This window comes from Maniola jurtina, chromosome 2 (genome assembly GCF_905333055.1).
Source record: "Maniola jurtina chromosome 2, ilManJurt1.1, whole genome shotgun sequence".
Classification (NCBI taxonomy): domain Eukaryota; kingdom Metazoa; phylum Arthropoda; class Insecta; order Lepidoptera; family Nymphalidae; genus Maniola; species Maniola jurtina.
The window spans coordinates 4,529,422-4,540,762 of record NC_060030.1 but is presented as its reverse complement, the minus strand read 5'-3'; positions in this window follow the sequence as shown (position 1 = coordinate 4,540,762).

Genomic DNA, 11,341 nt, shown 5'->3' with positions numbered 1-11,341 from the left:
TTGAAAGAAAGTACTTAGTAGCTATTATGCTTATTCTTTGGTAGGTAGGTAACTTTGAGAAGCATAGTATCTATTGGTAGATATAGGTACGAAAAGCCGCGCTGATGCAGTCGACAGTGTGCTTTGAGTCGACGTAAGCACCACACACGCGTCAAAAGCGGTTGTCTGCGTGAAGCTTATAAAGTTATTGTTCACTAAACAGCAACAAATATTTGTTAAAATGATTGTCTGCTAATAAGAATCAAGGTTACGACCTATGAAGTAAAAAATGTTGTTTTGATCTCAGTCGTAATATTCGTAGTTATAAGGATAATGAACTCAAGTCTCGATTTGCAGCTACAGATCCGGATCGAATTTTATGTAGGGAGGCACTTAAGTAAATACTTAATAAGGGCTCTACACATTTAACCAAAAACTCTGTCAACAAAGCTTAAAAACCTCTCGTAAGTATTAATCCATAAGTAGCTTACTAATATTATAAAATAATAGCTATAGGTAAATAGGATATTGTGTCTGTCTGTTTCCTTTTCACGGCCGATACCTATATTTAATTTAAAGAGTAAGATTAAAGAGTTCCCGCTGGGTTTTTCAACTACACGGATGTAGTTGCGGGCATCATCTTGTAAAAAAAGCTATAATATAAGCTCGTATTGTACTTACTCGTAAGCCATTGAAACGCGGGTTCAGCTAAACTTCTCTGTTGTAGACGATTTTAGTTATGTATCATTTCAGCAGGTACAGAAAATGGCCATAGTTTCAAGTCTAAGTCGTTAGTCGATTGTTGTAAACAACGACAAAGTAAACTATTTAGATAGGCATACGTTGTAATGAAAACATTTTGGACTAACTTGCTCGTAAAGGTAGATATAATAATATGTAGTGTCCACGCGGCTTTAGCTAAGTATCTATACTAATAAATAAAATTGGAGTGTCTGTCTGTAATTTCGAAATAACTACCGCATATTAAGGTCATATGGTTATTTGAACGATACTATAACTGAATCACACGTTTTTAAAATTTTTGTCTGTCTGTCTGTCTGTTTGTCTGTTTGAAAAGGCTAATCTTGGGAACGGCTGAACCGATTTTGACGGGATTTTCACAGACAAGTAGAGGATTGACCAGGGTGTAACATAGGCTACTTTTTTAACCGACTTTCAAAAAGGGAGTTGTGTTTTTCTACCTATGTACACTGAAATCTCTGAGATTTCTGAACCGATTTGCGTAATTTTTTTTTTAATTGATAAAGAACTTTGCGACATTGTTTCATAAAAAATTTGGATTCCAACTCCTCAATCCTGATGCTGCAGGGGATCTGACCAATCCACGCGGGCGAAGCTGCGGACATCAGCTAGTAGATTAATAAAGAAGTTAGTACTATGTACATAATTTAAAACAGGTAGCTGCAAATTCTGTGCATTTAATTAATTTTAGCATACATGCAACTTATTAGTTACCTACCTATTTTTAGCAGTTTTGTTGCAATTTTATTTTGTATCAAGATACGTATAGGTGCTTTACATAGGTAGGCAGGCAGTAGGAAATAGGTGGGTATAGACAAATTAATGTTACTATGTAGACGAACAGAAGCTTTATTAATTAACTTGTAGCAAACATGAATAATAAATTATTATAGACATCGCAATTAGGCAGCGTTTTTCATGAATGTTAATTGATGATTAAATGGTCTTTTTTAATCGAAAATTGATATTTATTTTGACGGTTTTCGTCTGCGCTATCATGTCTCTAATACCCACGTTACGTAGTGGTCTAAGATCCAAATGTCGCCAGACGCTCCTTATTTTATGAGAAACAAAATGTGTGGGATAGAGTAATGCTAGTGTGCAGTTATAATGTACATATAAAAATATACGTACACTAGCTACACCAGCTTGTAGGTACCTCGGGCAATTTAAAGATGTCAGTTGGCAAAGGCACGTAAAAACGTTAGGTACTCACTTTTATTAATGTCTGAGTGCCGATTTTATGTATATTTCCTGAGTAAATATCCTTATATAAAAATTACGGCTCAGACTATAAGTAAGATAACTATGTAATTTTTTGCGAGCTTTAAAGAGTCTGGTGCAAATTACCGCTGGCAGGAAGTGTTTGGTCGTATTAAATATTTATTATTAACAATATTCAGTAAAACAAACATAAAAATCTGCAGTAAGGCTTTAATAGTATTGAGTAGATTTTGAATGAAAAATAAAGTGGCCCTTTGGTTAATAAGTTTGGTTAATAATCCACTTTATCCCACACATAAAATAAAAAAGGTCTGGCGGCAGTAGGATCTTGCTCTATAGGTATTAGAGACATGACCATACAAACATAGAAAACCTAGTTTGGCTCTCATTTGAATACATATTATAACCAATCAATCCCAATGAAAGTTTGTAGACATGTTCTAGAAACAAAAATATCTGTGTTATTTCCCAGATTTCCATGAAAATGTGTAGTTTCCAAGTTAGGCTCCAAGCTTTGTATGAGGGTCCTTGTGCCAATGTAACCCTTAAAACTAGACATTATTATAGCAATCTGGTATGAAGTTTGAAAGCCTAGAAGAAATCTGGTATGAAAAGTGGTGAAGTTAGTGGGGCAAGTTTGTATGAATAGCGTTGGAGAGCGCACTAAATTAACTCTTATTACAATTTTTTATTAAGTAGGTTGGTGGGTTTTTACCAGTTTTGATGCAGGAATTGAAATTCAATTGAATGCAAGTACCAGATTAGTGTAAAAGAATACTTACCTAATTTAGATGGGGATGTGACGCATTAATATAAGTTCAATTCAATGATTTGACCTTTCCCTAAAACATTAACATCGTCTTCAAAGAGCCCCGCTCAAGCCTCGATAGAAAAGACCACGATATTTACGACGTCCCGCAGTGTAGTTCCGGCGATTGTTCTAATCTCATAACCATACACACGCATCATCCTTGAATTTTAACACGCACAACATAGAGTTCTTAATGCAACTAAAAATAATTCAAATTATGCAACGCCGTACCTCCCCTTCGCCAGATACATTGAAAGGTGACTTACAAATAGATAAAGCGTGCCTATTCAATAATTTAATGAAATGAATTAATGTTTGGAATAGCCCTTAGTAATTCGTGTCTACGGGCTACGGAGACAAAAAGTCTCCTGCCCGGCTAGCATGGGCAGTAGATAAAATTTATATCCCCCGATTATATCCAGTGTTGAGAGTTATCAGCTCTTTTCTAGTTACTGTAACCTTCACTTCGGGGGTGTTATAAATTTTTAATTTACACTTGTACCTATATTATACCTACTACCTACCTAATAAGGTTAATAAAAGGGGTTTACCTGATACCAAGATACAATGTTTTCCTGTAGGTTTGTAATTACTAGGGGCTGCCGATGGCAGTCTATAGGTAAGCCTCAAGCGCTATTCACGTTCGCGTTAATACCTCCAAAAATATTTCTAACTACATTCGAAAATGTTCCGAGATACCCATTGTTGACCTAAAATTGCACATAAATGAGATAAAATCGTTTCATGATAGCTATTAAGCGTTTTTATAAACAACTCGGAAAAATAAAACAAATTGATATTGTTTGTAGGTACAGCAAAACAGCGGTAAAACTATAAATAGACACGTTCATAACTGCCAATTAAACCTAACAAAGTTTAAGGAAAATTGTTTCTTTTCAAACTAAAATCATTAATTGGACGTAAAATTACGAAAACCAGGTGGAAGAGAAGGTATCTGAGTATCTACTATAGCCTACTGTACCTACTTACCGACTCTACCTATTGATTCATATTTGTCCATCATCATGACCCAATTGTGTCACACTGTGACTCGTTGGGAAGTGGGAACTCATCGTTTTTTTTTTTCAATTGAGTTACTAGTTGCAATTTTTTTATACATTAGAATTCCCAACGAGTCACACTTTACTGTGGGTGTGACTCGATGGAAAAAAATTTGAAAGATTTTCAACAAGTCACACTGTTACACGATTGGGTGTGACTCGTTGGGAATCCATCTAACTATGAACTACCCCGGTGGATGATGATTAATGAATTTATTTATGTATTCCATGTAGGACAACTTGTGACACTTTTGACATGCCAAGACTCTACCACTGGTTCTACTGAAAAGAGTTGACCAGAAACTCAGCAACTACTCTTCGTCTTTGAAAACAAGGTTTTAGGTATATCTACCAGAGTTACATTACACATAGATATACATAGAGTTATATTACTGGGTACGAATGAATATAGTAACAGCAAGCTGTGCTGAACTTTATTTGCAGATTTGACTTGGGTGACATCTCGACCGAAAGAAATTCGTCCGAATTATCAACAGGTGTAGTATCAGACATAGTACGGTATACCTACGTCCTACACTACAGCATACGTGATCTACATTTTTAACCCCCGACCCAAAAAGAGGGATGTTATACTCGCACAATGAGAACGTTTTAGACCTTAGTCCACCACGCTGGTCCAGTGCGGATTGGCAGCCTTCACATACCATTGAGAACATTATGGAGAACTCTCAAGCATGCAGGTTTCCTCACTATGATAATTTCTTAAATCGCACATAACTCCGAAAGTTAAAGGTCCGTAACAGGATCAAACCCCCGACATCCCGAATACTGTAGGTAAGATATAAAAGTCTTTGTAGGTATATAAAACACATACTAGTAAGTACGATACATAGGTAAGTAAGGTGGGAATACAAAGGAACTACAGTGAAGAAAAATAATAATTTGATCTTTATCTAGCCAAAAATTTTCAAAAGAAAAATAAAACCGACTTCAAAAACCACAAGCACTAAAAAGTAATAAATAATTTTTGTTTGGTTACACGTGTAATAATACCTAGGTATGAAGTCGAGCGAGCATAATAAAACAAAATTAGAAATCCAAATATTATTTATTACTTTTTAGTGCTTGTGGTTTTTGAAGTCGGTTTTATTTTTCTTTTGAAAATTTTTTATTTCACAATTTTTAGTGGCCCCACTGTACTAATATGCTAATTAGACCTTAGTCCACCACGCTGGTCCAGTGCGGATTGGCAGCCTTCACATACCATTGAGAACATTATGGAGAACTCTCAAGCATGCAGGTTTCCTCACTATGATAATTTCTTAAATCGCACATAACTCCGAAAGTTAAAGGTCCGTAACAGGATCAAACCCCCGACATCCCGAATACTGTAGGTAAGATATAAAAGTCTTTGTAGGTATATAAAACACATACTAGTAAGTACGATACATAGGTAAGTAAGGTGGGAATACAAAGGAACTACAGTGAAGAAAAATAATAATTTGATCTTTATCTAGCCAAAAATTTTCAAAAGAAAAATAAAACCGACTTCAAAAACCACAAGCACTAAAAAGTAATAAATAATTTTTGTTTGGTTACACGTGTAATAATACCTAGGTATGAAGTCGAGCGAGCATAATAAAACAAAATTAGAAATCCAAATATTATTTATTACTTTTTAGTGCTTGTGGTTTTTGAAGTCGGTTTTATTTTTCTTTTGAAAATTTTTTATTTCACAATTTTTAGTGGCCCCACTGTACTAATATGCTATGCCCAATCAAAACCCTACTGTTTACTGAGCTATTACACTGATCGCGAGCAATTTTACGAAGAAACCTCCTCCTTTTTTCGGAGTCGGTTTAAAACGATCAATAAATAAAAGTAAGTATCTAAAGCACATTTTGATAGAGCTATGGAGTAGTCGATTAGTAGCAATTATTATTATTAGCTAATTTATTTATTTTTGCACAAATAGTACCACATTCCGAAATGTCCATTACGAAATTTTATCTCATCTGCAATGTCATAAGACACGATAGCCAAAGAGCTAATTCAAACTGAATGTCAAAACAAATAAGGTTCAATCTAGTATTGTAGATTGAAAGTAGTAGTGTGGTAGAGTTTGTGATAGTTGTCATTAGGTCACGTATGGTAGGCCGAGGCTTCATCGTCGGATGATGGTGTGAAATGAGTGTTGTCGGCGCCTTTGTGCTCGCCGCCTGATACCGTTTTGTATGAGGCACTTTTTGTGGACTTCGTTTAGGATGCGTCCTATTTTTTGTAGTTTGTTTGTAATGCCGAGTGTGTGGGACTTGACACGAAGGTAACTATTGTTAATACCTGTCCAATAGTACATTTGTGACGTAAGCCTAATTCTGTTTGTTAACGCGTCTTGATCTTATTTATACGAATAAGAAAAGAGATTAAAGGTATTAGACCTATAAATAAACAAATTATTGACAAAGCGACAGTCTTATATTCTATTTAATCTATAAACACTACAGTATAGATACTTAGATGAAATAGAATTTACTATTTAGAATGTCGCTTATCTTAGTTTAATATTTGTAGAATCTAAAGATATTTAGATTTTACGCTGTAAATATATGTTATGTATTACCTACAACTATTTTGACTTTTAATTTTATCTGATCCCGCGAAATTGTCCGTATGAATTTAAGTTTTCTAAAATCCTAGTCATGTCCTGCTGGCGCGCGTCGTCTCAGGTGGAGAGTCCTGCGGGACGGCAAGCGGGTGCGATGCCATACCACAATGCCGCTCGGCACCCTCTGTCGACTTGCATACTACTATTAGAGTCGTGTAGGACTGTAGAGCTGATTTTCCTCTATACATTATTGGTGTCACATTAGGTTATTTAAATACCTAAGCGGAAACGAAGTCGGATGGAGAGTGATGAACAAATGGTGTAAGTACTAACTCCGTAATCATAAAAGCCTTACCTTTATGTTACCAATATTATACCATTTTTCCTTGTGAAAGAAAAGTAGTTTTGTAAATCTTAAAATCCATAAGGACTAGGCTGAGAACCGCAAATAAAATATAAATTTATGTATTTGCATAAGTTGTACTTAAGTACATTTTTTATAATCATCGGGTTTCATTCTACGCAGTAAGCCGCATAGGCTACAGTTTACTATGAATAATTACGTATAGATATAGACAAAAATGCAGACGAAATAAACTATTATTTTAATCTTCTTAGATAGCTACAATTCTACTGAAGTGTTAAGGAATTAAATAGTAGGTACCTACGTATCCATTAAACAAATCGTTACCGCGCGGGTTAGTGACTCATAAAAGATTTATCTAATGTTTGCATGCGAAAAGTTAATAGTTAGTTATTGTCTGTTGTCGATACATTTGCACAAAATTGACTACCATTATTTAATTGGTCGGTTATTATGCAAGTTTCTCAAAAGTGATAAAAGATAGATTAAGTATCGGGAATTATTGATCTTTATAACAGTTAAATCCTAGTACCTATTACGATGATATTTTTAGAAAGTTAAATAGTGGCCTTTATTTATATTCAATCTAAATTTCATAAAATGTTATCCGAAGCCAATTTAATGGTGATACTTTTGGGAAAATTACCAAGTAGTTAGCTATTTATTTTGATTAAGTTTCTGTTTTGCATTCGCGAATTAGTTTTTATATGTTTAATAGAATATAGTTATTGACTCGACTACGATTGGCTTTTTTTACGTTTTCATTATCAATATTATGTACCTTATCGAAAAAATAATGTAGGTAAGTACCTACTGTCCGTCTTTACGCAGATAAGTAGCCGTAGTACCTAGGTTGGTACTATGTATTTGTATGAAGGGTTACTTAGATTCGAATTCGTTTTACGTAGCCGAGAATGTGTCCAACTCTGAGCTTTGTTTACGGACGCCTGCGCACCGCGTCAGATTAGTATGAGATCCGGACCCGGCATTAGAAATATTATATATCCTCCCTCATAATATAACCCTCATCTGTTATTTAATGTTGATAGAAAATGTATGCTAGATAAAATGAAGATTGATACATCACAAATGTCTATGAAAAACAAATTTTTTCGATAAGCTTCCCTGAATCGGTATTTATGAAAGTCGAAAATCAGCTGAAAGAAGGATAGTATTTAATTTTTTTTTTGTGGATAGGTATGTCATATTCGCTACTAAGGTAAGAGGGCTCTCTCCGTCATTCGTTTCATACAATCATAGTTCCAATTTCATTTGAATATTAAGCAACCAAAATCCATGTGCAGACATATTCTAGAAACTAATATCTATGACTGTGGTTTTCCAGATTTCTGTTAAAATATTCGGTTTCAAAGTTACGCGGTCTTAAAAATTTTCATACAAATCTTTGAGCCCCTGTAATTTTAAAACTACATATTTTTAGAAAAATCTAAAACGACACAGATATAAGTTTCTAGAATATGTCTGCAAAATTTCATGGATTTTGGTTGCTTAATATTCAAATGAAATTGGAACTACGATTGTATGAAACGAGTGACGGAGAGAGCCCTGTTAAGTATCTACCTAAAATAAATAATATCTATCCCGAATATTTTATGCCTAGTACATGTTTTAAATAATTTTATTAAGGTTTTTCAACATTATAATATATACAGAGATAGTCAACTTGAAACATACATGAACGATGATGATCTGAAGCCAATTAGCGGCTAATCGGATGGCGACAGAACTCTCCGTATCCTAATTGCTAAGCACACACCTACGTGATTATTGTATCATTTTGTGTAGGTAATCAGAACATTTGTCACAAAGAGGGTTAGTCTACACAACATATTTTGTATTCCTCTATTATACAATAAATATATCTATTAAATACAATAAATAATCGGGGAATTTAAAAAATTAAAAACGCTTTCTTAAGAGTAGACGAATCGATTACTGACCGTCCACTGCTTCTCCCCGCAAAAATATAAACCCACTTTATTCCCTATCCCATGGGAATTTTGAGAAATTCAGCCTTATATTCCTTATCTACATTAGGAACCTCTGTACAAAATTTCAACTTTCTAGGTCCATGGGTTTGGGCTGGGTGGTGAGTTAATGAGTCAGGACTTTTATTTATAAGTTATATTTAGATTTTTAGATAACAATAGGTAGAGCAGCCATAGAATTTAGATAGGTACGAGTAAGTACCTACATATTAGGTATAATCTAAGTACCTACTTATTATGGTGTAGGCTTAAATTATTTATTTTTAATAAGGACATTTTTACGAAGCATTTTAATAAATATGAGTCATTGATAAATCAAATTTATTTGTTGAAAAAAGTGTTAAACAAATAGAGATTTTCCTTCGTTTTTTTTTTAAATGAAAGAAAATGTGTGTAAATTCTCGTTATACCTATATTGGTATTATACCTATATTGGTAAAAGGGAAATACCTACATTAGAGATAATCCGTTTTTCATTTTGTTGCGGAAAATAGGTAAGTAATCATGATGTGGCATAAAAAACCATGATATCGTGGAATAACCCTGCTAGGCAAACGGTTATCTGCTTATAAGGCCGGTGTTTATTTATACATTTGTAGGCGCCGCATTTATTTGCTCAGTTACTCCTACCTTCTTCATAATTATATCGTAGTTTATACTTACCGGCCTTACCTATAATCTTCGTCAGCGAAACACCTTGTTTGGAACCTTTACCTTTCGAAATATTAACCTTATTCTTTATAAGTTGATATAGCCACCTGACTGCTACGTCTCCTAGTCTTTGCAATTTATGCCTCTATCTAATAACATACCTTATGATGTAAATATTTCAAGACAATATACCTAGTATTTAATTTGTACCCAGTTGCAGCAATAAATAAGTCAACAAATTACAGTCAATAAATACCTACTAATGACCCCAAAATTATGAGTGTCTTGACTACCACATCCATGACTAACATTCAATTTAAATGACAGTAGGTAATTGTAAGTAGCGCAAGATGAGTGCTATTCGTGCCAGAGGAATGCGCTAATTACATAGGTATTTTATACTTAGATACAATATTCAATACCTACCTGCTGAGAAAAAAACATTGAAGTTGACTTCTTTGACATTAAAAAAATAGTTACGTAGGTATTTAGTTAGGTAAAAAATAGAGCCTTAACTACTTGGTATCGTCAAACACTTCGATACAAGATGGCGGCCTCAACACAGCTATTCTGTTTGGAGAGCATGTTTGGCGACCATTTTAAATACGGAATAAATTTTTTTTCGGACAGAAGTAACGATCGCGTTACTTCCTTGAGCTTTCGTTCGAAATGATAGGTAGGTAATGTACTTTTCTTAAGTCGCATCTGAAAGAGTTTCACTTTGAAAAATGGTATGGTCGATATTTTGTCGTAACCTCTTGCCTAGAAAAATATTACCCTAGCTAATATTAACTCTTGCCTAGTAAAACCTTCATATAGTACCAATTACCATTTATGTATAGTCCTACATAAATCTACTTATAGGTGTTCAACTCTCGTGTCAGTAGGTATCTACCATCGATGGTATCTACCTATGCCTAGTAGGTAGATTTAAAAAAACAGCATATATAGGTCAAATACCGGGAAAATGTTGGTCGAAAAAGAAGCAAAGAATGTCGGACATTAAGAACTTATTTTTATAAACTTTGCCTCGCCGTCTATCTGTCCGAAAACATGTGAATGCTATACGAATAATGCCCGACATTAATAACAGGCTGCGAAACTTTTATATCAAAAGGCATAAAACCCCAAAAGAGCACATTAATATTTCAACCATATTTTAATTCACAACAAAGAAAAAATAAAGGAGCAAGCAACATTAGCTTTGTCGTGTACAGTCGAGAATAGATTTACGTAACTCAAATTCTATTTTCTAATTTAAGATTTTATATTAATCTTGTGAGAGCAGGAACGTTGATGTAAGGCTTGCTTATTCTGTGTTTATCTTAATTGACAAACTTTCAACCTCATGGATTTAGGTTTTTAAAAATCCTATTGAAACAAATTGATTTTCCGGGATGAACAGCGGCCTCCTATTCATCTCCGGGATGCAGGGTCTTTATAGCAAACACAAGTTTTTTTGCAAATTCGTCCACGTAGATTTAGGTTTTGTAACGCCACACCGCCTCAGCCAATCGCAACGCGCCAACGCCAACCAGACTATCCGAGTCAAGCCGAGCCAAACGCCGGCCAATCATAGCCTAGCGGCCATTGAACGCCAACGCCAGCGCCATTGACAGCCGAGCGCCACTCAGCAACAACTGCCGAATGCCTTCGGTGGGGATAACGCCATATAAAGCCATGCGAGCTCATTTTTAGGATTATTATTGTATCGTACGCATTATAAGCTGAAATACTGCCGGTTAGTGTAAATAAGTGTAATAAGTGTGTACTAAATGTGTAATAAGTAAATAAGTGTATTAGTAACAAATATATGAGAGTAATTATTAGTGTGTTGAGTGAAGTGATAAAATAAATTAGTGCGATTATACTGATTTGCTCTTTTTATTTAAACCCACTGTTTCATCTCAGAAG